Source organism: Colletes latitarsis, chromosome 4 (assembly GCF_051014445.1).
Source record: "Colletes latitarsis isolate SP2378_abdomen chromosome 4, iyColLati1, whole genome shotgun sequence".
Classification (NCBI taxonomy): Eukaryota; Metazoa; Arthropoda; class Insecta; order Hymenoptera; family Colletidae; genus Colletes; species Colletes latitarsis.
The window spans coordinates 41808278-41834507 of NC_135137.1; the positions used below are offsets into that span (position 1 = coordinate 41808278).

Genomic DNA, 26230 nt, shown 5'->3' on the forward strand with positions numbered 1-26230 from the left:
TACGCATCGCGACGATTCCGTCCGAGTATTTCTCGTCCGGGGGATATTTAAATGTACAAAAGGTTCGGAGGAAATCGTCGAGATACTCCGGTAATCGTTGATGCAGGATTTAAAGCGTCCGGGGGCTTTCCGCGGATCCAGCGCGGATGGAGGAAATCGAAGATCGGAGATAAAAACCGTCGATCCGTCGGTTTTGAATGCGAGTCCGTGTAACCGTGGTTCCGAACGGCGGTTCCCCGGGTGCCGGAAGGGACGCGGTTTCACAGAGAGCAGAGGGAGGGGGTGGGGAAAAAGAGAGAAGAGCTGAAAGAAACCGTCGAAGAAGATCGTCGTCGTGAACGCGGATGGAACCGATCGTAAATTATTCCGCGCGTTTAGGGGGTTAAGCGACTCGCGCCCCTTTCAGCCACTGGCAGCCCCGTTCCTTTCGACCCTACAACCACACCCGCGCTCGCGCCCACCCACAGGCCATCCTTTTCCTTGCGACAAGATGCGAACGGAAGGGGTAAATGGAGGGTAGAAATCTATGGTGCCATTAGCGTGACCTTTCTTTCCTTCCTTCCTTCTCTCGCCCACGCTTCGGGACCGCGTACCCCTCCTTCCCGCATTCCCAGCTCCTCGTCACTTTCACCCCACCCTCCGTATTTTTAGCATGATTTTATTAAAATACTAAATCGGTCCCCGGGGTACGCCAGTAGCGTTCGTTTTATCCACCACGCTCTATTCTTCGACCGTTTTCTTACACCGTTGCTCGGTTCTTTCGCGTAAACAGTGTGATCCATGAAGTGGCCCGCTTCGCATAAACAGCCCCCTGACATAATCGAAGCGATCGACTCCCCAAGAGATTTTCACTCACGATTGTTTGTAATCGTAGCCCTTTTCTCTTAATATAACAAATGGTCACTCGATGATCGTCTACTATTTATTCGTTGTCCACTTAAAGTACCTTGAAAGTTCGATACGGAGAAGATTATAAGATAATTATTCTGTCGATCGCTTGGTCAGACGGAGGAACTATTCAAGGGCTCGATATTTAAACGACTAGTATATTTTAAAAGTAAAGATAAAGGTATATTTGCACGAATTTGCTCAAATGCCTCGTCGTTAAAAAATTGCAATAGTAGAACTCAGGAAAAAACTAGTTATCGAACGAAGAATGAAAGCATGCATTTTTGCCTGGAAAGAATTACGATTTTAATTACTAATTCCCACACAAACTCGCTCGCGTCCCTCGCGCGGAAGTCGAAGAGCAAAGGAGAGTAAAATAGGAGGGTGGCAGGATCGTTGGCGCTTGTTAATTTGGTCTCGTTTGCAGGGACCGGGGGATGCGTTCTCGATGCGTTTGTATATTTTCTTCGCGCGATGCCCGATTAAACGGGCTTAAAAATGTAAAACTCGCTACCCAGACGCGGAGGCGTCTTTCCCGCCCGTTTTAAAACGAGATCTCCCTTTCTCTCTCGGTTTTTCCAGCGATCCCCCTTTTTTCCTCTCCTTTCTCACGGAATCGCGGGGACGTAATCGTCGCGTTTGTATCCTTTTCCTCGAGCAATTAGATCCAGTGGACCGCCTCTTTCACGGAGTGCGCGCGTAGTCAAGCAAAAGCCGCGGAGGCACGATGAACGCGTTTCCATGAAAGCGCGGCTACTAGTCGAGGTTGCTTTCATTTATAACTACTGCTTCAAGACTTTGACTCGGCCGAGGAGTAGCACCTCATTATCCTACATACCGACTCGTTTATACTCGATGTTGTCGAGCTCCCGAAGCCTTGCTTCAGCGTTTGCTCCAGTCTCTCCTGTTTGATCTCTCCTTTTAGCCTTCGCCACCTAAATCCTTCTTTTTCTCCCTACCTTTCACCCCCATCTATGCTCCCCTCTCTCTCTGTCCTGTTAATTATTCCAAGACGAACGATCCGCTCCACCTTTTATCCGCCACGATCCTCGCCAAAGCACATTCATCGAAATTGGTCAGTTTTCCCAGCCAACGATATCTTTCCAAGTTTCAAGGAATCCGAAATATCCGATCGTTCGTCTCGGAAAACGAAGTATTAGTACTCGAGGGAGTGTAAAAGTGAAACAATGGAGGTCTAAGCGAATCGGATAGGGCAGCGGGGAGAAAGGTTTTATTGGAGAAGTTTAGCCCCGATTGATGTCAATCGTGCTCGACGGCACTTTGCATTTTTAATGAACTTCCGATGCAACGTATACTCGAACGTGTGCGGTTCTAAGAAAGTTAGCCTTTGATGTTTCATCGAAAGGAGCAATATTTCATGCCCGCGAACCTAATATTCTATTCACAAAGGCACGAAACTCGATAGCCAGCGGGAGTAAAGCAGCCGACACTACGGAAGTAACGTTTCTCAACCGAGTTTACCATCACTTTGCTTTGCTTTCGAGGTTTTTCCGCTCCGTTTCTCGTGTTCGCCCGGGTCTCGTTCGGAATCGTCTGTCTTTTACACTTTGTGTCTACTCCTCGACGTTATTTTCTCTTTCCGCGACCTCTCGAGCCTTTTCGTCCAAGATGCGCCCGTAAATTGTTCACCGAGGAACCGAAAAGCTGTCGCGAGGTCACGATGATTTTCCACCGTTGGTATGGTGCTTCGAAACCCGTAAAATTCGCGCATAGCAAAGTTTTCCGAGAGAATCGTGCCAATAGAATTTCCATTTTACGCGGGTTTCCAAAAGAAATTGCGATCTAAGGAGTAGCGAGTATTTTATTTGTGGATTTCGAGAAACAAAGCTAACTTTGAGCGTCAAAGGAAACAACTAACGAGTATTTAAACGAGAATATGACGGACTTACGCTTGAATACGGATTTCTTAAACGTAATTCAGTCGAAGCAAGACGTCTGCACGCGAATCGTTCCCCAATGGACTGCCAGACAAGAGCCAGTTTCGGAGAATGCACGAATGCCTTTTATTTAAAAAACGAGTCGCAGACTGCGGTGGACCAATCACTATCAGAACGGTTGTTCGCGAAAAGAGAACACTGAATTGCGGAGAAAAGGAAATGATGACTTTGGTAGCCGGAGAATAGCAGCGACCGCTTCATTCTTGCTGTGTTCGGAGAATACAGGCTCTCGAAGAGAATTAACTTTTGTATCCGGTTGCCGTGGACGTCTATCATCGAGCAACAGTCGCATTATTTACGACGGAATGCTCAGCAACCTCGAATCATCGAGAAGATGAAATTAAAATTAAATATTCCTAGTGGAAGTTCGTGGACCCGCAAAATTAGAAGCGTTAGCTTTTTCGAGTTCGATAGTCCCCTGATAAGTTTTCAGGTCTTTTTAAAATGTTTCGAAGGCAGATAGCCCTGATGCTGTTTCGCTTTCGAAGAGATACGCCTCCAGGAATAGAACTCGAAATGCCTCGCGACAGCTTTGATTAGCTTCACGATGTCCACGACGAAACGATAAGATGGCTTTTATTTTCGAAAAGTATTTGAATCGGTGCTTGGTGATGTTAAAAAAATATTCTACAGGGTTTCTAATATATATGAATGACAATATAAAATAAATATAAAAACTAGCTCGTATTATGTGCAGAAATCTCAACTTAAAACAAAATTAAATTCTGGCGTGTCTGTCCATAGCTAGGAATTTCTACTTGCGTGGTATTTTTAGAAGCATCCTTGTTGGTAGAGTATTATTTCTTTACCCTAGTTATAAAATTGCAAAATTAATTATCTGTGCCATCGTCGACTATCGTCGTAAGTAGAAGTGGCGAGTAATGAACAGATACGTTAGGTCGTACTCGAGCGCATTTTCAAAATTAATTTTCTCGAAAACAAAGCGTCGTATGGAAAAAGTTTGTTCCACGTTTTCGATTCATTTTTTCGCGTAGAATGACGGTATTTTTTCTCATTCCACTAATTACCTGATATCCATGCATAATCAACCGTGTAATACTAAAACTCGCACTGGTCTAAATCATAATGTAATTAATTTATTTATTCGCTCGTTTGGACAAGAAATTTTTCTTTCTGTTACAGGTACGTTGTGAATCGATGCAAGGGCCGAGATTTCTACGAAGCAAACCGGGGCTGACATATTTTTATAATATAAATAACACACAAAACTTAGTTGTAACGTTCGCATACTTAAAGGGTAAGTCTACTTTTGATTTCTCTAATTCAGCAAAGTATCTTAAATCCAGAAAAAATATGGAAACGGTAGGGAATCTCTTTCTAAATCTAATCTCGAATCGGAAGTGATTTCGAAGGATTGTCGACAACGTTAAATGATTCCATACAAGTGTCTACGAATAATTCTAAATTCTAAATTTATTCCGATAAAAGTTTATGGGATCGATCGGGGCAACGTCGAGTGACTACGTATTCTTCGATCTGAATTGGAAACTGTAGAGTTGGTAGCGTTATGGACGCATATTTGATACCGATAGAAAGAGATTTCTATTCCAGTGGCCATTGGGAGCGGCGTTTCGTAACTTTTTACTTTATCCGAAAACTCGGAACTCCACGGATTGCGATCGAGGTCGAGGACCAGTCCTACGATGCAGTCCCGACCGGTACCATAACTTTATTTTAAACTTGCTCGTTACAGACAAACTTTGGGGATAACGAACAATTATTATCTGTATAAGTTAATCGAGCGAAACAATAAACGTAACAGAGCTGACCGAAATAAATAAGGATTTAGATTTAGAAAGTTGTATTTAGTATTGCAGAACAATATATTCCGTTGACTCTTTTAATTTTAATATACTTACTTATTACTGAAATATACGCACTGAGAAATAACTCGAACAAAATAGAAAACATTGAAAATTACCAACAACTTTCCTGGCTACGTTTCAAACAAAACGTTCCGAAACTCGACGCGTTAATTAAAATTAGCAATGCCGCCCGTCGAAAGTTCGTGAATGTTCCTTCGTTAAAGGGCTAACGCAGAGTTTAATTTTTGGATAAAAATCGTCACGTTTTCGTTTGGAAAACCATCTTTCGCAGGTTTGGAGTCTACGCGATGGACTCGCCAAACTGTTGATCGCAAGTAGGTACTACGAAACACCCGGTATACCAGTTCAGATACGCATCCTCTCGTCCCACGCGACTAAGGCAAAGATCTGGTAGAATGCCTCGCTGATGAGTCCCACTAGCAGACTTAGGTCGAAAGAAACCTTTCTTGTCGCCATTCTCATTCTTATCTTTTTTCTCCGTTTGCTTTACATGCTGTCGTAAATCCAATCTCAGGGCACGGTTGACGGGAGTGGGAGTAAAAACATCTATCGAGTCGATCGTGCCTCTTGAGATATTATAATAAGATATCGTGCCTCGTCTAATACATTTCTTGCAAGGGGCAGGAAGAATATTGGTATCAAAACTTTCGGTTTTCGTTATTGCGATGCAAGACTACGTGTTTCCATTGTATTTTTTCCTTTTTACTCTTACTTACCTTGGCTTTCTATGAACACATGGGTGTCACGTGTTACGTAACACCCTAAATATGGAATGCAGGGAGAAATGGAGACTTCTTGGTCCAGGTAGTCATCATCGATGAGAGGAATATAGACTTAATATTTAGATCTCCGGAGAATTGACTAAAGCGTCTGACTCGGTATGTTCAGACTCTACTTTAGCAATTCCCCTGGCCAGATCTGTCTTTCTCCCTAAGATACATCGAACATAACTTCATAACTGTAGATTGGAGTTACAGAGACATTCAATGTAAATAGTTGGGTCTCTGGACGATCGATTAAAGTGTCCGACCCCGCACGTCCAGATTCTACTCTAGCGATTCCCCTGATCAGATTTTCCTTTCTCCCTACGATATATCGAACATAACTTCACAACTGTAGATTGGAATTAAAGGGACATTCAATGTAAAATTCGCCGTTATTGCAGAGCATATTAGACGCAAAAATATAAACAGTCGTAGAAATATAGGAACAGTTAGGTCTCCGGACGATCGACCGAAGTGTCTGACCCAGCACGTCCAGATTCTACTCTAGCAATTCCCTTGGCCAGATCTTTCTCTCCCCAACAATTTGTCGAACAAAATCCTCTTTAGACCCGCGTAATTAAAGAGATCTGCGGATTATGAAAAGAGAACTGCGTTTCAATGCAAAGTTCAACCGCTGGTATCGGAGAGGCCATTAGATCGAAGCGGGAGGTGGAGAATGTTGCGTCCTCCCTTGCCGAGAGCAGGAAGCTAAATGTTATTCATTTACGTCGAATAATGCCTAACTCTCTTCGAGGCGGTCTTGGTGGAGGCCGTGCACGATGGTGTAGGAGAGTTCAGCGTCCGCGTTCAAGATCGCCGCGGTTAGATCGGGTCACGGCGAGAGTTTGTCGCGCTGCTCGTTTGCTCGCTCGCGTCGCGAGTCGCGAACGGAAGCTGGCTACCAAGGGTGAATCGGAATCGGATAGCGTCGTCGTATCGCGAGGGTGGGGATATTTACCTCTGTCGAGGTTCGCCAGAATGGTGGAAGCTTACCACTCGACGCTCGACCGTAAAAGCTTTCGCAGACAGTGCGGGGAGGAGGTCAACCGATCCCCGCGGACGTACGCTTAAGTGCTCTGACTTGGTGTGCGTTCGCCATAACGTGTACCGTGTAGTGTCGCGCGACGTCACGCGACGCGCGGCGTCGCCTCGCTTCGAACCGTGAATCTCGAATCCGCGGACGCCAGGTAGACTACCAGGGTTAAAAGGATTCTCTGCTGGAGCGTTAACGGAGACCTCGAAAAACGGCAAGAACTGAATTAGAAACTTATGGAATTAGAATTTTCGTTGCTCCTCGGTCGAGACGATCTAGATATCGATCCAACCTCCGAATGGCCCCTCTGTTTTACGTATTTGTAATTTTATTCGATGTAAATTTACGCGCAAAAGGGTCGAACGTTGTCTTGGAGGAAGCGTCGTGTCGTTGAAACTCGATAGTTTGCACGTTTTACCATATCGTAGATGTCTATCGGGCCAAATATTGTATTTTACGTGCTGTTAATTCTATTTTGCATCCATTAACAAAGCACTCGGGCTTGTTGTTTGCGTTCACGTCGAATGCAAAGTACTCAGAATGTTTCGTTACACGAAAAATAGTATAAAGTATTATATGGAAAAACAACAAAGCTTGACGTACTCGACAAAGTTGAGGATGGAAATTTTACGCTACCGTGGGCTTGCTATGGTAGTACAATTCGTTGTTAAAGTAAGTTAAAATTTGTTTAATAGTCGAAACGTTGAGAAGTTTGATAGTTGGAAGAGATGATGCCCGACATCGACTGGAGAATTTTGCTGTCAAGTGTCGATGTCAAGAGTAAGTCTCTCTGGAGGACGCAATATTGAGAGTTAGGGTTCTTTCACACGGATACGCGGGATATCGACTCTCGAGACTCTTATTCTCAATACTGACTCTCAAGAGTAAATATATCGAGTGGGTTCCAGGTATAAGAATGGCTTTCGTAGACCTGCAATCCAGTGCGCCACTACAGATCGTGGCAGACGAGCGTCTCGTTGGCGATTTTCGACGATGTCTTCTTCGTAGGACGAGGGTCCTGAACGTCGAGTGTCGAACGGAGGATCTCGACGAGTTTTCGTTCGTTTTCCAATCGTGCTTGAAAGAAAATAACAAATACCCGAATTCTGTTAAAAGCGAGCAAATTAACGTGTGATTATTATTACGAACGAAATCGATCGTAAATTTAGTACAAATATTGTCTAATTGCTGGCGGAAACGTATCCCAAGAATCCCAGCTTTCGATCGTAGATAAATGAATTCGTTTAATATTAAATGTATGGTTTACCAATTACAGGGCAAATAAATTATATTTAACATTAAACGTATCGTAGTTAACGCGAGCATATCGATGCAAATAATACATAGAATTGTTATTTCTCCGTTGTTTCTATAATTTAATCAAGTCATCGAGCATTAAAAACAAATAGAAGGCAAATCGAACGCTGATTTTACGAGTAATGATTTTAACGAGAACATTTTGTCTGGTCCCTGGTACTCGTTATAACCAGATTCGACCGTATTTTAAATATCAATAAAGAGAACAATGGCAATAGGAGAATTTATAATTGGGGATACGATTACACCCTCGACGCTCTCATTACGAATTCCAGTAGTGAAACCGTGTTTTTAAAGCATCGATTGTTAATTTCGTGTTTTGAAACGTCGAACGAAAAAGGGTTGCACGAATAAAAATTGGAGTTTCGACCCAACAAACTTCGCCTTAGAACGCAACTGGAATTTTTACCAACGTTGACTTTGAAGCACCTAAATCAACATTTTCCTAGGCGAGCTAACGATTTTATCAGCGACGAATCTACGAATCTATTTTCAGGGGATATTCCGAAGACTCTATAAAAAAAAAATAATTGTTTGGACATTTTTATTCGAGAGATTCCACTCAAGAATCAACGGTGATTTCTCACGGAGAATTATTCGTTCGAATAATGAATTTCCCAACGATATTTTATTCTGTACTTTAACACATTGTCTGCCATGCTAAATTCGCACCCGAAGCCACGATTTTCCGAACGCGTTGCACGTATGATTTAATAAAACGATTGACTGCATTCGGTCAGATTACCCAGCATATATCGAAATTTTTTTGTTCATTTATATTCCATTTAAAACTTTTATTCGTCGTATAAAAAACAAACATTCAAATACAATGATTCTATAATTTAGAACCACCTGCAAATGTAAAATAATTTTATCGGATATCGAGTTCGTTCCTAATCGAGTAAATAGAGCCGTTACTTGCAAACAGACGATTCGATGGCGAATCTATTGAAAAGCTTTCAATAAATCGTGTTTACAATTTTCATGATTATTTTTACAATTATTATTTTATTAATCCTTCTACTCCGACTGAAACCCGTGTTTCTAGCATGAATAATGGACCAATATCATTCGTGACACGGTAAAATATGAACGTCGCCCGTATTCGCTGCCCCCTGTGGATTTTACGTGTCAGCCATATCTATTTGAGCGACGTGGCAGTCAACGTGTTAAATAATTGTAAGTGTATGCGATACCATATTTCGTTTCGATCGGATCTCCTTTAATTCTGACACATTATCGATAACGTCCATACAATAACGGTGATTGTTAACATTTCTGACGTAAAAACTCATCAACGCGTTATTCGCGTCACTTCAGCTCACGTTGCTAACGATACATTTCTATCATCGACCCATTCAGACTTCAGATCTTCTTAATCTATCGAAAGTAACGTGTACGAAGAAGCGAACGTTATACTTTTCCATTATTTTTAGCATTAGAAACTCGTAGGAATTCATATTATATTATAGATGAGGATCTAAATTGTTCTCCAAAATGGCGGATGGAAAACTCGACTTTCTGAAGCTTTTCCACAGTTCTATAAACCGTTCCAGCGGTACCAATTTTCAAAATAGGTCAACATTCTTTTCTAAAGCCTCGTTTACCAGAGAAGAAAGTAGTATCAACCCTTTCGACACTCGTCGGAAAATGGAACAAACAGCTAATCCATCAATGCGTGCCAATTTCTAACTTCCGAAAGGTACAACAGCCCACCATTGCAGTAGTCAGATTTGGCTCTCTATTTTTATTTCCTACATTCCTGAGGAACCAGTTCGTCAGAATAAAGGACTTTCGAAACGTTACGACCGTCTCTTTTCATGCTATTCCAAAGGAACCATACCAGAGACGATCTGAGAGCTTCTACGACCGTTGTAAAACATATATTCGCTCGAAAGGGATGAATTTTCAATAAAAGTCGCGTTCCAATTTAAGAATGGAATCTTTTGGTGCAAAACTTATTCTCAATAAAGGGTGAAAAAATCTAGAAATACACGAGCTCTTAAGACCTAGCGAAGTTTATTACTCAAACTTTCTAATATCGTTAAATGATAAATGAAGCTAGATGAAGGGCACGGAATATTAAAAAACAATTGTTTTAAGAGTAACTGGGAACTTCTATTGGAAATTGATTTTGTGAGAGTTTTGGGTCAGAGACTTGCCGTAAGAAAATTCATCCCTTTCGGAGTAATAAAACTGTACTGGCGCCATCTTCCTAATGGCGTCCGGTGTTATTGTTCGCTGGTATCCGCGGCCCATATTCGCCCGCGATTACTCATTTCGCAGGTACCTGGGCGAATGTTAGCGTCCGTCAGTAATTTCGCCGGGATTGGATCCCGGCGATGTGAAACGGGAGCTTTCGGTGGACCGGCGAACGGGGTCAAAGTTTTCATTAGGAACGAGCTGGAATTAAAGACGATCATGCGTAGCGAATACCGGTTCCGTGTTCGCGTTCGCGTTCGCGTGGGCGTTACGAAAAGATATCCCCCCACCCACAGCCCATGAAAACGGGCGGAAATTCTCGAGTGCAGTGCATAGGAAGCAGCCTCGCTTCCGTCGATGGAAACACCAGCGTATCGCTACATAATTTAACAAGTTAGCCCAACTTAGCAACGCTAATTTATCTCTTACTCTCCCTCCAACAAACGCTCACCTGCCCCACGATACTCGACGAACCATCTTGTTAGTTTTCCTCGAGTTAGAAGCGATTAGAAGACGCTCGAAAACCCTCCGCGACTACGACACAGTAATACCTCCCTTAAAGATTGAATTTTAACACGCGATTAACACTCACTTTTTAATTTTAATTCCATTTCATTCTATCATAAATCGTTCGAGTTACTTTTGCGCTATCCTTTCGTTACTGAATCTTTTAAGGAAACGGACAGAATTTGCACGCCACAAGTTTCGTTCCCCAAGAGAGGAGCTCGAAGAAAATTTGCAGGGGTTGATTTTCGGTCATCGAGCGAAGGATCACTGTATCGTTGGGGGCGTCCGTTCGTTGGTGGTCGCGAAACGGAGAGCGAAACGAGCGAACGATAAGAAAGAATCCCAGGAAAACTAATTACGAGGCTCGTTTTTGTCGGGGAACGCGACGATGAAATAGATTCGTTTCACGGCCTACCGGTGGAAAAAGCAAAGAGCAGAGAGACAGGGAGCTGGCGTCGGTTTCATCGAGATACGACGACGTTCAACCGACTCTTTGAGCGACGCACGATAACGCGCGCGTTAAACCCGAAAGAGAGACGCGCCTCTTTTGATCGCGTCACTCGCCGATATTTTTCTCCGCAAAAAAATAAAAAAATTACGCGTGTTCTCTGCCAGGGTATCGCGATCGCGGCACGCGTGGCTTCTACTCGTATCGGAGCAAATATAAATTCGATTTACGGAAGACGAATTCTTTGGAGGATAAAACAATCCCCGTTTCGCGCGTAGAGAGTTTACACGCCCCAAATATTTTTGGGATCTATTAGCTAAAAAACGAAGCCGCGTACAGAAATATTGTATTTCGCGTTTTTGTTATACAGGGTGTTCGGCCACCCCTGGGGAAAATTTTAATGGGGTATTCTACAGGCCAAAATAAGACGAAAATCAAGAATACCAATTTCTTGATGGAGGCTCCGTTAAAAAGTTATTAGCAATTAAATTTAACAATTTCAAATCGTTCTAAAAAAATTATTTCTAGGTTCTGGGGTCAAATACAACCATTTTTGGTGAATAGACATACCCCCGAAATCCTGCGCATTTTTGAGAAAAAAATTCAGTACGGGTGGAACTTTAAACGTTAATAACTTTTTAACGAAGCCTTCATCAACAAATTGGTATTCTTGATTTTCGTCTTATTTTGACCTCTAGAATACCCCATTAAAATTTTTCCCAGGTGTGGCCGAACACCCTGTATATTTTTTGATACGTAAGTTCGCTTCCCTCTCGATTGAGCCACGGTGAACGCGGCGCAACGAAAAACGAAAATGTATGCTACAACGTATGGTATAGGGTTACGCCGATTTTTGTCCGTGAAATCTGAAATTTAAAACGAATGGATGAATCCGACACAGAAACAACGCATCGAATATTTATTCAATTTTTGAACAACATCGTGACCAAAAAGTTTAGCCGTAACGCGTAAATTGAGAAACTTTATCATCGCGCGTGGAATTTACCGCAAAAATTGAACGCTTGAAACTTATTATTGCATATTTCGTTCGTTTACTTTTTAAGCCTTTCCGAGTTTGATGTTGACAAAAACCGACTAACGCCACTGTTGTGCTACGTTCTTTTTAATTCTTGCGAAATAGTGGTACAGTTTAGTTTATTCACGGCACGAATCATCGCCTGTTCATTCGCGATATAACACGAGCACGCCGCTCGGTATTCAAACGGTTAATGTTTAACAAAGGAAGGCAAAAAGAGAACTCTTTCGATTCAAGAGACGTTGGATATGTATAATTGGAAGGAAAGACGAGAACGAACCTGTGAAAAACGAGGCAAAATTGTACAAACTATCAGGAACACGTGTCGTTTAGAGGAAAAGTAAGGAAGTACTTTGCAGGAATTAGGGAATATTAAATGCACGTTTCAGAAGCTTTAAAACTAATCGTGGCTTAAATAGATTTTCTACTAATTATTTCCTTCGTATCGGATTTACTCGTTTCTTTTCATTTTCACGTTACACGGACAAATTCCGTTAAAACGCGAGGTGTATGGTATCAAGTGACACTCACCTGGATCCTACCTACCTTACATATTTCATCATGCTAATGAAGCGTCCCCGTAGCACGTAACCAACGGATCCGTATTTCAAAAACCTAACGCACACGTCGACTTTGCTACTTCGTCGTTAAGACACACATTTGTTTTATGAAAAAGCTATTAACGCTTCGCGTTCGCCATTGTCTCGTTAACTCTTTGAGCACGGAGGCTAGCTCGGATGTCCATCTAGAAAATATTCATTCGAGCATAATGGTTGGCGTCAGTGATCGCTTGCTCAGCCATTTCACAAGGGTATCGCATTTTCATAGCGTTTGTTCTTGCTAACCGCCATCTTTTTCAAAGTTCTTTCGCGTCCTGTAATTATTTAATAAAATATCACTGTCCTCGATTTATATTTATTTCTTTTAGTTCAGTAAACGTATTACTTTACAGTTAAAAATCTTATTGCAGCGTAGGAGAAATTATCAGAGCTTGTAAAATATTGCGTAAGAGGGTTCTCGATGTGCCAAACCTCGGAACGATGGGGTGGGCGTCCTCAAAAGAGCGACGAGGCCCCCAGGAAGGTCGAGCACGTCGAGAATCGTTGGAAAATAAAAAAGGAAAATAGAAAAAAGGATGGCCGTTCCCTCGCGGGCGTTCAGGAACGATCGATCGAATAAATTTCTGAGGTTTTTCCAAGGCAATCGAGTCGCGCGTACGGGGTCAATGCCACCCCCGCTACCGCGCACTTCTTATCCAATTCTATTTTGTCGCGATCCAATCTCAATCTCAATCTCGATTCGGAACCTAGTCCCGATCCTGCTTTCAACTCCCGATATCATCCTATCCGTGACATTTCTGCCCCTCGAGCGGGGGCGTTTCGTTCTTTTTCTCCTTTTCGAAGCGGCGCGCGTGGCTTTCTTCCTCGTCCTCCGCCTCCTGGATCCACGACGCTCTCGCTTTCTTCGTTCTTTCACTCTCATACGCGAATCCTTGCGGCTCCAGATGATCCTCCTTTTCAAGATTCTCTGTTCAACCGACCGCCAATCCTCCTATGGTCCCATCCAAGTCCAAGATTCCGCTTTTCCTCATCGAGGCTCGAACAAATGTCGCGGTACAAAGTCCCGAATGCACGGCTCTTTGTCCATCTGATAAATTTCCGGAATCGAATCGAATCAATCATCCTTTCGTGAAACAAGGTTGACAGGGTTGGACAAAGGGATCTGTGGTATTGAAAGTAATTCTGAAAATATTAATATATAAAAATACTAAAATTTTCGCTCGTAAATAATAAACTAAACTAGATTTATCCTGTGAGATAAGAGCCATGTATAATGGGGTTAAATACGTAAAGCGCCACGAGGGACCTTCGAGCGACCTCATAGTCTAAATTATTTAATTTCGAGCAATTTAAGATAACTTGGAAACATGCAACCACTGCATAGGATTAAAGAGGTTAAAAGAGAGGATTACCTAAAGTGGCAACTACTGATGCAATTAAGTCAATGAGTTGTTAACGAAATAATGAGGCTGAGGTCGCTAATGGACCCCCGGCGTGGTCGTACGAGGGTTAAAGGTCAACCTACAATTTGTCAATATTAACTTACGTACGAATATAGCATTAAACACTCTCCTACTTCGATATTTTATATGTATTTGCACCAAGTGTCGTTAAAATTAACTTCTCCCAATCGAGTTACGTTGCAAAACAACCTTTCTCGACTCGTGTAATCGAATTTGCAAGCTTTTTTCTACTTCGATAACGTAAATATGACTCGCGAAAAGGAGAATATCGTCCCCAAAAAGGTTAATTTGAAACCTTGCAGAGGACCTTGAGCGTCGAAGGGTGAAGTTCTCCGTGCCGTCGCGATTATCCGCGTTTATTGTTCTTTTCCTGGACGAAACCGACTCGACGGTCCGAGTGCAATTTCGTCGAATCGTTGTTCGCGATCGAGAAGTCGAGAGAGAATATTCACGGCCGTCTGGGGGTAGTCTTGATTACCAGCGAGCTAGAAAGAAGGCAGCTCGTTAATTCGCGCCCTTGATGAAAAGGGAGCGGACGGAAAATCGAAGGATGAAAGGTGGCTAGGGAGACCAATAATATTTCTTAGAGCGTGCGCGTTAATTGCGCCAATGTCGCCGGATTAATTGCTCGGGAATTATTCGGCAACGTTTGTCCTCGAAGTAGACGCGGTTCGATTCGAAACCTCCACCCCTCTCAGGATCCTTCGTCTACTTTTATCCGTAAAAATATTTTATTCGAAACGCATTTCCTCCACAGGGGCGAGTAATTAGCAAAGAGTACCAGGAGGAGGGCGTCTAGATCTAAAAGTAGTTTTTAATATCTGTTATTTAAAAATTTTTTACACCGTTCGGTAATGGAAGGTTCGCGTAAGGTTCCACGGTAATTACTTTGAATTATAGTTTCGTCGATGAAGTTTTCCAGGGAATCGACTGGGTATAAAGAGCAAAGTTGGTTAACGGGGAAGAGGAGCTGACTCCGGCGAGATAAGGCGAATTTTTCCGGGGAATTCGTCGGCCGCGAAAATGGGGGGCGACATAAATCCTACAATCGCGGTAATCTCGCTTCCAGAAGTTCCGTCGGTGTCCCGTGAAAAACGCGAAACCGAGTCCCGAGGATATCTGGCGAAGAAACGCGAAAACGACAGGGGCGCGAACGGGAACGGATGGATTTCGAGGTCGCCGCCTATCGACCTTTTGTTCTCGAAGGCCAGCCAGAAACCCGGGGAACAAAGGATTCGGAAATTAGTTTATCCCGCTGATGGCTACCGATCGAATTATCAGGTGTATCCGAGGGTTTCGCTTTGCGGGTCGGTCATTTAATTTAATTCCTCGCACAAAGGACGGGCCTTGGTACGATGCTCTTGGAAGGATCGATTCGCGAAAATGTGCCGAATCGATTTAGACTGCGTCGAACCGGCATGGGTTAATTCGATCGCGAGACTATTTCGTTTCTCGACGAACTCGACTCTCTCTGCCTGGGGTCTACACTAGTTTGCACAGATCGAACGAGAGGATCGATAATCAACGATCTCCAGCAATCGCATTCTGACGCGCAATGGGTGATATAGAGAAAATTGTAATCTGTGTTTAATAACACCCTTTTTATCATTTTTAATAAATCAATTATTGTATTAATGGAGTGCAAGCAATGAAGTACAATACTTTTTTCAAGATCGTATTTTTGGGATTGTGGTGGGTTGCTGTTGGTGCGATAAATGAAGATAGCACCATCGTGTAACAAACAATGATCGATAGATTTTTAACGTTGCAAAGTTACTTTTATACAATTCCAATCTAGCACAAGACAATGTTATCAGTGAATATTGTAAGTGTCCCAGTATTGAGTATTTTGTCCCGTAAAATAAGAGTTTGTCTATGTCTCTCAGGGGCTTAATTTCGCATCGAATCGAACGGTCCGTTGTTTCGATTCCCGTTCAAAACGAAGGTATCGCGGAACTGCATTCCGGTGTCGCGAAACGTGCCTGAAACTGTGTTTCAAAGATACTGGTTGGCACACGGTGGAGGCGGTGACGAGGTCGCGCCTGTTGAAAGAGTTCGTCTAGCTTCGTGTAGGTGGTTTCGCCGCGCGTCGTCTGAAACGGTCGCGGCTCTCGCGATAGTTTAGATCCCCGGAGCGCGATAATATTGTGTGTCGAAGCCAGTATTTGCCGAGGGGAGTCCGCGTTCGGTCAACCGTGGTCAGAGTTCTGCGTTACTTCGAGTCAAGAGAGGCTTTAGAAACACAGAAACTTGTTCCATTCGTGCTACCGACCGCGTTTATTCTCCTCCTTTTTTTTTTTCACCGGTGCGCGACCGTCGTCGGTGTCGCGCCCTCCTACTTCTTCCCTTTGCCTCTTTTTCCACGGTTTTCTGCTCTCCTCTTACTTTATCCTCTACTTTCATTTCATTCACTGTTTCCTCGTATTTCGCGTTCAACGGGTCCATCCAATTCTGGGCTAGCGACACGCGGAAACCGACGCGGGGGGTGGCTTTCGAGAAGCTGTGCTTTAACCTTTTCGACGGATATATCCCTCTAGCTTTTTGTTATTTTCACTCTTCGTGTCTTTGAATTCGAATTATATTCCGCGGTATTGTCGTTTCACTGATACTTGATCAACCCTCTCTCCTCACCCTGTTCGATCGAATTCTTTGTTTTTATTTACAAAGTCGTCGAAGAAAAAGAATTCGAGTTCGAGTGTTCTCGAGGTACAATAAAGAAAGAAAACGCGACGCAATCATCGGTAGACGCTCGCAAACGAGGCGTCGACGTTTCTCGAGGCAAAGAGAAGAGACACGGGTGGATTCGTGGTTGCCTTTTTTTTTTTTTTTTTTGTGTCCCTCCCACGCGATAATCTCAGTGTCGAATTTTCGCGGTGTCTCGGATCGAAATTGTTTAGCCCGGTAATCCGTCGGGCGTTGGAAGGCACGGATCGCTGCGCCTACAGATCGCCGAGTCTAGTCGGATCATCCGTAATCAAGCGAAGGTAGATTAGCGACGGGAGATTCCGCTCGTTTGCGTCCCGACGTTCCCTCCATTTTGTCCTGTTCGTCCTTTTTCACCGAGTCTCCGTCGAGTTACTCGCGCAGAGCTTGCCCGGAACACCGAAAATTCGTAAATCTAAACGCCGATCCGTAGGACACTTCCACCCTCGCGCACCGAATCGGTGCTCCTTTATTCGCGAGATCATTAGGGAATAGCCTAATTGTTTCCATGGAGTTCGATGCAACGAACTGCGACTTAACCTTTTCACTGCTCAAAGGTACCATTGGGTTACGTTAGCAGCTCTCGGCGTATTCAGAGTTGGCTGTGATCGATAGATCGAGGACTGGGCTCCACCCAAAAAATTTAAACATGGAAGTATTAATTTTGATATTTATTTTATTTCAGAGAATTGGAATAAATATTTTGGACCTCCGTGATGCATCGGTCGTCCAAACATGTTTTCACCGGCGAGAAGATTGGCGCCGTTCCACCGATTGGCAACGAACGAAACAAACAATTACAGCCCCCACCGTAGCAAAAAATACAAATTACGACAACGCTATAATATTCTAGAAATTAAATTCAAAAATTGTTTACCACAGAAGGTGATCTTCTGTCGTTTTCTCGCGGGAAATTTAATAGGAAAAATTTCGTCTACGGGGAGGGAGGAGGGAAAATTTGCAAGGCAATTCGCGCGTTTATGACCGCGTCGCGTCCGATAATCGCAAACGTCGCGCGCCAGTCGTTAGATACGCAATAATATCGTTTTATCCATTTGCTTGATTCGTTGCGTGAATGGCTCTTTCAGGGGTTGCGCGAGTCCGCCAATAGATAACGGAAACCGGTTCGCAAATCCATTCATGGAGCACCGAGGGAGATGCTAACGCGTTCGGTTAAATGCGATCGCGGGACGGTAAATAGAATCAAAGCCGAATCCCGCCCAATATTTCGCCGGACGTTCGAATTTAATTAAAGAACCGCGCCGGATAAATACCTCGCAATCAACGAGAGGATAAATAGTCGTCGCGATGTAAAGTAGCCCATCGCGAAATTGAAACGTTCCGCGCGGCTAGGCAGAAAGATACGGCTTCCGCATCGTCGGTCGTACAATCGTCGAATTCCCATCGATCGATTTCAGGGTGGGAAAAAAAACAAATTTCGCGCGACGAAACTGCCTCTGAAGTTATACTTCAGTTGCAAAGTATCGAATTTAAGGGGTGATTCTTGGCGAAATAGTTGAAGAGGATTCTTATTAGAATTTATTTTTATGGACAGCGTTCCTGAATAATCACTGATTCTTAAAAAAACACGAGCGATTAAACTTCAATCGTTAATGTACAAGGGTGAGATTATAAAAAACCCTCGTATTTTTATATATTAAGTATCGCCACGATAAGAATCTTCAAGGAGATTCACGTTATTAATAGAAGCTGTGTCCCACTTGCTATCTTCCCAGTTTACAACATTTGTAACTAAATTTCTGAATACTTCTGAAATCATCCCCCATTGATCCACGCGTGTCTTTAATACTTAATAACCTCGTGATTTCGTTTAAAAATTACGTTTCGAAGCCTCCGGTTTCTTCCGAGCGTCGAAATAGAGGCTGGAATACGTTGATTTAGAGCAAAGTGGATTACATAGGGACATTATCAGGTTGCAAATCGTCTCTGTTCGAAGGGATCGAGGCGATCGTTTCTCGGTGGAACGTTGGATTCGCGAGTTGCGGTATCGACCGTGTCTCGCCGCCCTCCCGCGAGACCGCAACGTAACAAGCCGCCAGGCATTCGGAATTGCGAGAGCCCGTAATTACACGACTATCGGTAATTCCGACGAAATCGCGTCCACGGCTGTCACGAGGCGTCGGCGTGTGCAAACCCGTGCACCCGCGGTTGCGTACGACGCGTCGTTTCGCGGATCAAGCAGCAGCGATCGCGGAACGTTGCCAACGGCGTTTCGTTGCAAACCCCGGTGGCTTCAAAATAGGCAACGTTTCGCGTTTCGTTGCTCGTGGGCGCGAATAACGGGGGTTGGAAAGGGAATAGAATTTCAACGGATGTTAGGGGCACGCACGAGAAGGGCAAAGGGTGGCTTCTCCGGTGGTTGGAACACGGAGAAAATTGAAAGCAACGCGGTTGCGACGGTGGTCTACGCAACCACCGGAGCACAGGCAAACTCTGGGCAGAACCAGAACCAAACATGGGCGAAACTCTTGTCTAAATACAGATTTAGAGGAACCGATGGAAGATAAACTAATGTTTATACGTCACTCGGTGTGAACGAAATCGTTGCTTCGATCGTGGGGTGAAACATTTCGCTGCGATGAGTTTACAACGATAGGGTTCATTTTACTGTGTTCATGATAAAATAATTTTATTCTGAAAATACAAGTAAAATTCGAGGAATATAAAATAGACAATTTTAAGAAATGTGCACCTCAGGTACCATGTTACCAAAACGAGGATTGATATACTCGTAACTATCGAGGTTTATGGATCTACGCAAAGAAACTCTACTTTCAGAGGTTTAATTAGTATTTATTTTTCGAGACACGCGTGCATTATAAGCTTGCTTTATTCTCCTAGCGTCATATGCAGTTTTTAAACTTATCGTACAGACAGTCATTAGAGCGTTGTGGTACCAGTATATAACATACCAATAGATGGACGATTGTTGCACAATAGTAACGACTAAAAATTGTCGAAAAAAAAGAAAGAGAAGGGAGTATTTCGGATTTCGTCCTAAAATATCGGTTGGAACGAGCCGGAGACCGAAGGGAAGCGAAGGTAGTGGGCGAAGCCGGAGGATCGATGGGTCGGCGAGATCGCTCCATTATGCAAGGATTTGCTCTCGTCGACGTTGATGGGATTTGGGTGGAGGGTCCGTTCAACCCCCCCTGTAACGCTTTAACGCTGTCGACGACGTCTGGCGAAACCGATCCGGTCCTCGTCTTCGAACTGTGCGCGATTCCTCGCGGATTACGCGACTCTGGTGGACGAGATTGATACACGGCACGATGTTAATTTGCACACGGGGCGCGGAGCTTTCGTCGGACAGGTCGAGATCTTGGACGAGCGACGGTAATTGAAAGAACGGTTCGCGATCGGTCGATTGAAAGACGGGAAACGCGTTGATCAAAGCGCCGCGAGTCGACGCGTAAAGGGCGGCTAAAGTGCCCTCGTTGCCTTTGCATCGACGAACAGAGAGACGTCCCGCAGTACGCGTGAAGATATTCATAATCCTTTCCGAGCAGACGCGGCTACCGAAACGCGACCTTTCCTTCCCTACGTTCAATTCTTCGTAATATTCTCACCGTAAACGGCAATTTAACGTGACGTTTCGGAGACCATCGACTTGGATTTCGATTCGTTTCGATGGAAATTTGTGGTCAACTTATCGTGCTATTGTAGACCATAGGCACACGAGGGTACTGGAAATATTGTTATAAATATTATCGAGTAGCGTCGAAGCGTACTTTGCTCGCGAAGGCGTTAACTAAGCTAGTTTGTCGGTTAAACTGACCGTCGACCACGGTGTTTCGAGATCGGGTAGTGCGCCCTGGGGGATGCGGAGGAGTACGTTGGCGGAAGCAACATGGTCATCGCAATCGTGTCTCCTCGGAGAGGTTCTTGTACTAACCGAGGAAACAAGCAATCGATCGTAATTGCGGTACCGTTCGCCCCGATTAGACGAAAACCGCGTGCGTTATTGGATAATTAAGGGAATGTGTTGTAACGTCTCCGTTCATCGATACTCCAAGTCCCAGATTATCGGTTTTCGTCCCTAGACTTCGAACTTAGAATGCGACAATATTTTTTTAAACCACGTGGTTCAAATAAAGCGTTGGAACCTGTTTTTCAGAAACTAACGAAGATACCATTTTTTTAAATTTAATGAAGATTTTATAGTGCTTACCAAGAGGGGCAAAGGATAATTAATCAATGTATATTTGCAAGTCCTCAGACCTCTTAATTACAAGAGGACTTATATTTCGTCGCTAACGCTAGAAAAAGTGCACCGCAAAGTCGAACTTTTTTTCGATTCTCATTTTTCACTGACGAGGCTGGAAGCGAGATTACAAATTTTCATAATAGCCACGAATGGTCTGATGAAAACTCTCGCACAATTATTGAACGAGAGCATTAAAAGAGATTTTCCACGAACGCGCGGATAGGAATTTCAAAAGATCGATTTCTGAGACCAGCTTTTCTCGATCGAGCCAGCCTCTTGAGCGTTATCGTAATTTTTTAACGAATGATTCATTCGACGCGTCGTATCTAGAGAAATTGTGCGTGTAATTTTAACATAATGGGGTAGTTATTCAGTACTTTTTAATAGAGATCAAAACCCTGCGTCGAATGGCCCAATAAAAATTACAGGTTTCCATCCGGAAAGAAAATAAAATTCTTTTCACTTTTCGATTATAATTTCGCCCTATTTTATCTAATCGTCTGGAAGATGGGCTTGCCCCCGTTCGCTTGGGACACTCTGAGCACCGTGGTAAGGTATCTGATGCGCTCAGAGAAGGGTAGCAGGTAGGATAGACACTTTATCTTGACGGGGTCCGACGTAAGTCAAACAGTTTGCCCCGTGCATCGTACGGGCTAATCAATTTGATACTTTCCGCCTTGTCCGCACGCGGTATGGACTTAACAGCGAAAGGGTTAAGGATTAACGGAGTAGCTTTGATCGACGCTCGGATAGATTCGACACTGACGAGGAGCAAGGCAAAGCATTGAAATTCAAACTCTCGCATGGCCGGGCACACCTCGAGCCCGGAAGCTCGAATCTACGCCCGACGTCGTTTACGTGCCGACGATTACCTTCCGCGTTCGCCCGATCGAAATCCGCTCTCGAGCGTGAAAACCGAGGGATTAGTGGGAACTGTCGCGGAAGGAGCCGACTCGGGTATCGTTCGCCCCGGGAGTTTGCTCGAATTTCGTCGAACTCTCGTTCCCTACGGGCAATTTACTTTTTCAAAACCCTCGCGGAAAAGTTTGACGAACTCTCGATGTCACTCATCGGCTATCGTCCTTTGGAAACGTTCGCCGAACGCCTACGCTCGAAATCCGCTCCAAAAATATTGCGGACACAGTTCCAACCCCCTGGATGCATATATCGGTGGTAGGATTTAAGCAGAATTTGATCGGACAAAGGGTTGAGGGGGTAGTTCGGAACGCTATTTATTAGTGGTTCTTTGGAATATTTTTCTGTCGAGTTTAAATACGTTTATTTGGATCTATATTCGAAGAGTGTCCACAATTTTTTTCGTAGAAATATATTCACTATTTTGGAAGATGTGGTCGTTTTAAGGAATGCCCTTCTCGACCAAATACCATGATCGAGTGGTTCATCGAACCGATCGATCCCCTGAAAAGTGGTGGACACTTGGAAGGATTTCTGCCGAGCGACGTCGCGCAAAAGAAGCGTGTACCGCGTTCCCGGGAACACGGGGGACGTCTTCCGGGGCTTCCTTTGTGCGAAAAGTTTCTCCGTCCGCGGCGTAGACGATTGGGGAGGACGTAGAAGACGGCACGGGGACGGTGTCTTCTTTCTTCGCGTTTCAAGAGTTCCGGCAGGACTTGAAACGAAGTTTCCCGGTCGAGCTAATTCGCGAATCTCTTCGCCGGAGACTTCGATACTCACGGCGCCTGACCGCGTCGACCGGTTCTGCTCAATCCAGTACCAAACCCTCGAACTTTCCTACCCCCATGGGAGGACGATTAGGAAGTCTCCTTTCGGAGTCGAAGGTCCTTTCAAAGCTGTGCAGGCCTCCTGACGTCGGAGAACCCTTCAACGACTATCGTTTATCGAGCTCCGAGATTTGTTTCGTCCTTCGTCGTGAAGCGGGCACTCGACGGCCGCTTGAACGCGCGTCGGGATCGCGTCGAAAAGGATATCGAGGAGGTTTCGTGGAAAAAACGACGATCGACGGGTCCCTGGCCGAACGAATGGCCGGAAATGGCGGAATTCCAGAACGAATCCCGACCCCCGATCGTCGTCGAACCGGGGACCACCGGAGTTCTTCGTCTGGAATCTATGGTCGGGACGCGATCCACGATCTGGAAGCTGGCCGACTCTTTTTTTAGCCGAGTTGGGCGCGTTTATCCGCGGAACGCGGCCTCTCTTCCGCCACGGGCTCGATATTAACCTCGCTATTTCGAGCGAGGCGGGAGAACGACGCGTGTTTGCGGTTTACGGACGCTTCGACGGCCACGGCGATGAGATTTTAACGTATCGCCGATCCGGATCGCGGCCATATTCGATTCGGTTTTATCCCTCGGTCAGCCTGCACTCAGATGCTCTTATAGTTCGATGGTCGTTGAAATCAGATTCAAGAAACGACGATCCCTAGAATTATTAGGTATCCAATCTTCCACTTTGAACGACTGTTGTTCGTATAATATGCAAGTTACGATCTTGGAGTATCTGAACTCTCAAATCTATGTAAACTTTATTGCAAACAAATCTGTAGAAATTACAACGATGCAACGAAAAATACGTTCAAATATAAAGAATTAAATAACAAAAGGTTTTTCTACCAGGTGCCTTTAATTTCTGCGTACATTCAGCCAGAAAATAGGCGGTTTTTAAATAACTATAACTCGCAGGACAGTTATCGAGCACGAATTCCACGACCGGGGTCGGGATTTCTTAGATAATTTTAGATCGGTATAAAGCGGAAGGAGAAGCATTTTTACACCGTATTCTGACGGTCGGTGGATGCTGGATGCATCGCTACACCCCAGAAACAGAACGGTACCAGTATGGGAACGGCGTTTAATAAGTGTGAGAGCCCCGGTGAAAACTAAAACTCGACTGTACGCGTGCAAAGTTCTCTGTATGGTTTTTTGAAATTCAAAAGGGGTAGTGTTCGTCGAGTTTCTTCATGAACGCCAATGTTGTTTATTACTGCGGATTTTTAGAAAGAGCCACGGCGGTGTACCGGTCAAAAACGACGCCATGTTCCAATCGGCAGCGTCCTACTTTTCGCCAACGCAAAAGATTTTCGAAAAATTGCGCCGGGCAACTGTTTAAAGACCCAGATTTTTGCGGTGATCATCGTCGGTTATTTGGGACGCTCGATGGATGGAAAAATTTCAGAGCAACGGGAGAATTTATTTAATAATTATGGAGTGAAAACAGTGGGGGTTGAAAACGTGTTGTTTGAAATAACTTGGGAACCAAAAGGGCTAAGGAAAGAGTTCCCTTTTTCAAGCATGCACTTTTTAGAAGTATAGGTTGATATTAAATAGACAATAAATTTTTCCCGGCTGTCTACGTTTCGAAATCTCGGTGGCGGCATTAAAATTGAACGAGCAACGGGAGTATCTGAATGGACGTTTGTCGCTCGTGTGAACCACGAAGAGTGACACGTGGAACGCGACGCGACGTCATTTTGACGCGGCTGCACAGTGACGCATGTCCCTCAGAATCGCTGCGAACAGATATTTCATAAAACCTAAACCCAAGCTGTTCGATAAATTTTACGAATTAATTGCGTTAAACTTTTAAAAATGTCTCCTCGGTTTCTTATCTATTTCTCTATCTACCTGGACCTTCTCTCGCCTTAATTCGGTTAATTTTCCCGAGATTAAAGGCAGATCGATCTAATTGGACCTATTATAAAAGACATTTTAATTCCATCCTGTTCTCCGAGTAACGCGACGCTAAAACTTTTATCGACGAGATCGACTCGAGTTGCGAGGAAAGTGGCACCGAGAGGTTCCGGAAAGCGCGACGTCCGATTCTTTTCCGGAAGATACCTGTCTGGCCACTGGAAAGACGACGTCGACTCGAATTAATTCGATTTCGCGCGTCGTCGTTGCTCTTGGAAGACCGGTTCGCCGGGCGTTGGCGAGATCGGGAGTGAAAATTAACGGCCGCCCGATGAAGGAGACGCTTTCGTCGACGAATACGCTTTAACTTCGTTCCAATTTGCCGGGCGTTTAACAGAGACTCCGCCAGTGAGCTCTCGGACTCTCCATTTAGTTCTCCCTTTGCTGTCCGTTCGTGCAAAATTTGCGTGGCACGCGCACAGGAACCCCGCGTTCGTTCCCTCGTTTTATCGAATTTCACCTGTTTCGCTCGCTCCCGATGGCCGACAGGAACCGGCCCCCAGGATCGTTCGGCTAATGAGACCTCGGTACTGCGTATCCACGCGCCGTTTGATTTCATTTGCGAAACTCGGTCGTCCATCGGGCATTTCGAGGCGCGTCGCGTCGCCAATTCGTTTCCCAGCGAATCGTCCATCTTATTTCCGGAGCTGCGTAGTCGTATTATCGATAATAGTATCGATTACGGTCTCCATTTCCTTTCCAATTACTGATTAATCTTTTTGCGAAAGACGAGAAACTGGGATGGAAACGATCTTCGTGGTAAATTCCGGGCAGAAGTGGAAATAGCCAGCAATGGCCAGACACTTTAGCAAAGTCCTGAGCGTTGATATTTCGAGGGATTTTTTGTATAGAGAAAGGGAAGATGGTAATTGATAGACGATAAATCGAGTATGCTTAGAGTGGAGAAGTATGTACGTCATTGTCAAGGTCACTTTGCGCAAATAGGGTTAAATTGTGACGAATGGTCCCAACCATTTCTACCGGATACAAATAGCTCCCTTCCAGCGAATACTCTAACCCATTTTGTATACAAATATTTTATTAACTTCTAGATTTTCCAACAAATTCGTACAATCGAATCGGTGATATTAATACTGCTGTGACTCCGTCGATGGTGGATTCTTCGCACTTGGTTCCCCATAAAAATATACAAACTATGGAGCCATTTCCCGGAAGGCCGCGAACGAGACAAATCGAAAAGCAGACTTCGGCAAACAACGAAGGAAGGAAAACAATGTCGAGAGGCCACCAAGATGAAACGTTTGCCATCCGCGTAACGGTCGAACAATTAAATTTTGGTCGATTTCGATCGTTTACGCGAGAATGGCTCTCGTTCGGAGGCTCGGCAATTAGTTGGCCGTGTCTTGTTTACACCAATTACCCAAATTAATTCCAGGGGAACGGGTTCGGCCAACCTCCGACGTTCCCTGTGCTCGCCTCGTTTACAGCTTCTCCCTCCTCCTCTCTCCGTCTCTCTCCATCCATCTGTCTTTCTTCGTCTCCTCCGCTGATGGGCCCCAAATACAATCCAGTTTAGTCTCAATTTTAGCAGGACACTACGCCCTCGATAGCAATTACACGAGAAATAGTAATTTAACCCTTTCTTTC

General features: G+C 44.4%; 1 protein-coding gene across 3 annotated transcripts in view; it reads left to right on the forward strand.

Moving 5' to 3' along the window:
• Slip1 (SLo interacting protein 1) overlaps positions 1–26230 on the forward strand; it is a 105945-nt gene that overhangs the window by 42944 nt on the left and 36771 nt on the right. For 2 of the 3 annotated variants that reach the window (XM_076763313.1, XM_076763312.1), the window contains exon 3: positions 3990–4104. The exons of the other annotated variant lie outside the window; for it this stretch is intronic. The gene's annotated coding sequence lies outside the window, so the exon portion shown is untranslated. The remainder of the gene's footprint in view (positions 1–3989; positions 4105–26230) is intronic. 3 annotated transcript variants of the gene reach the window in all.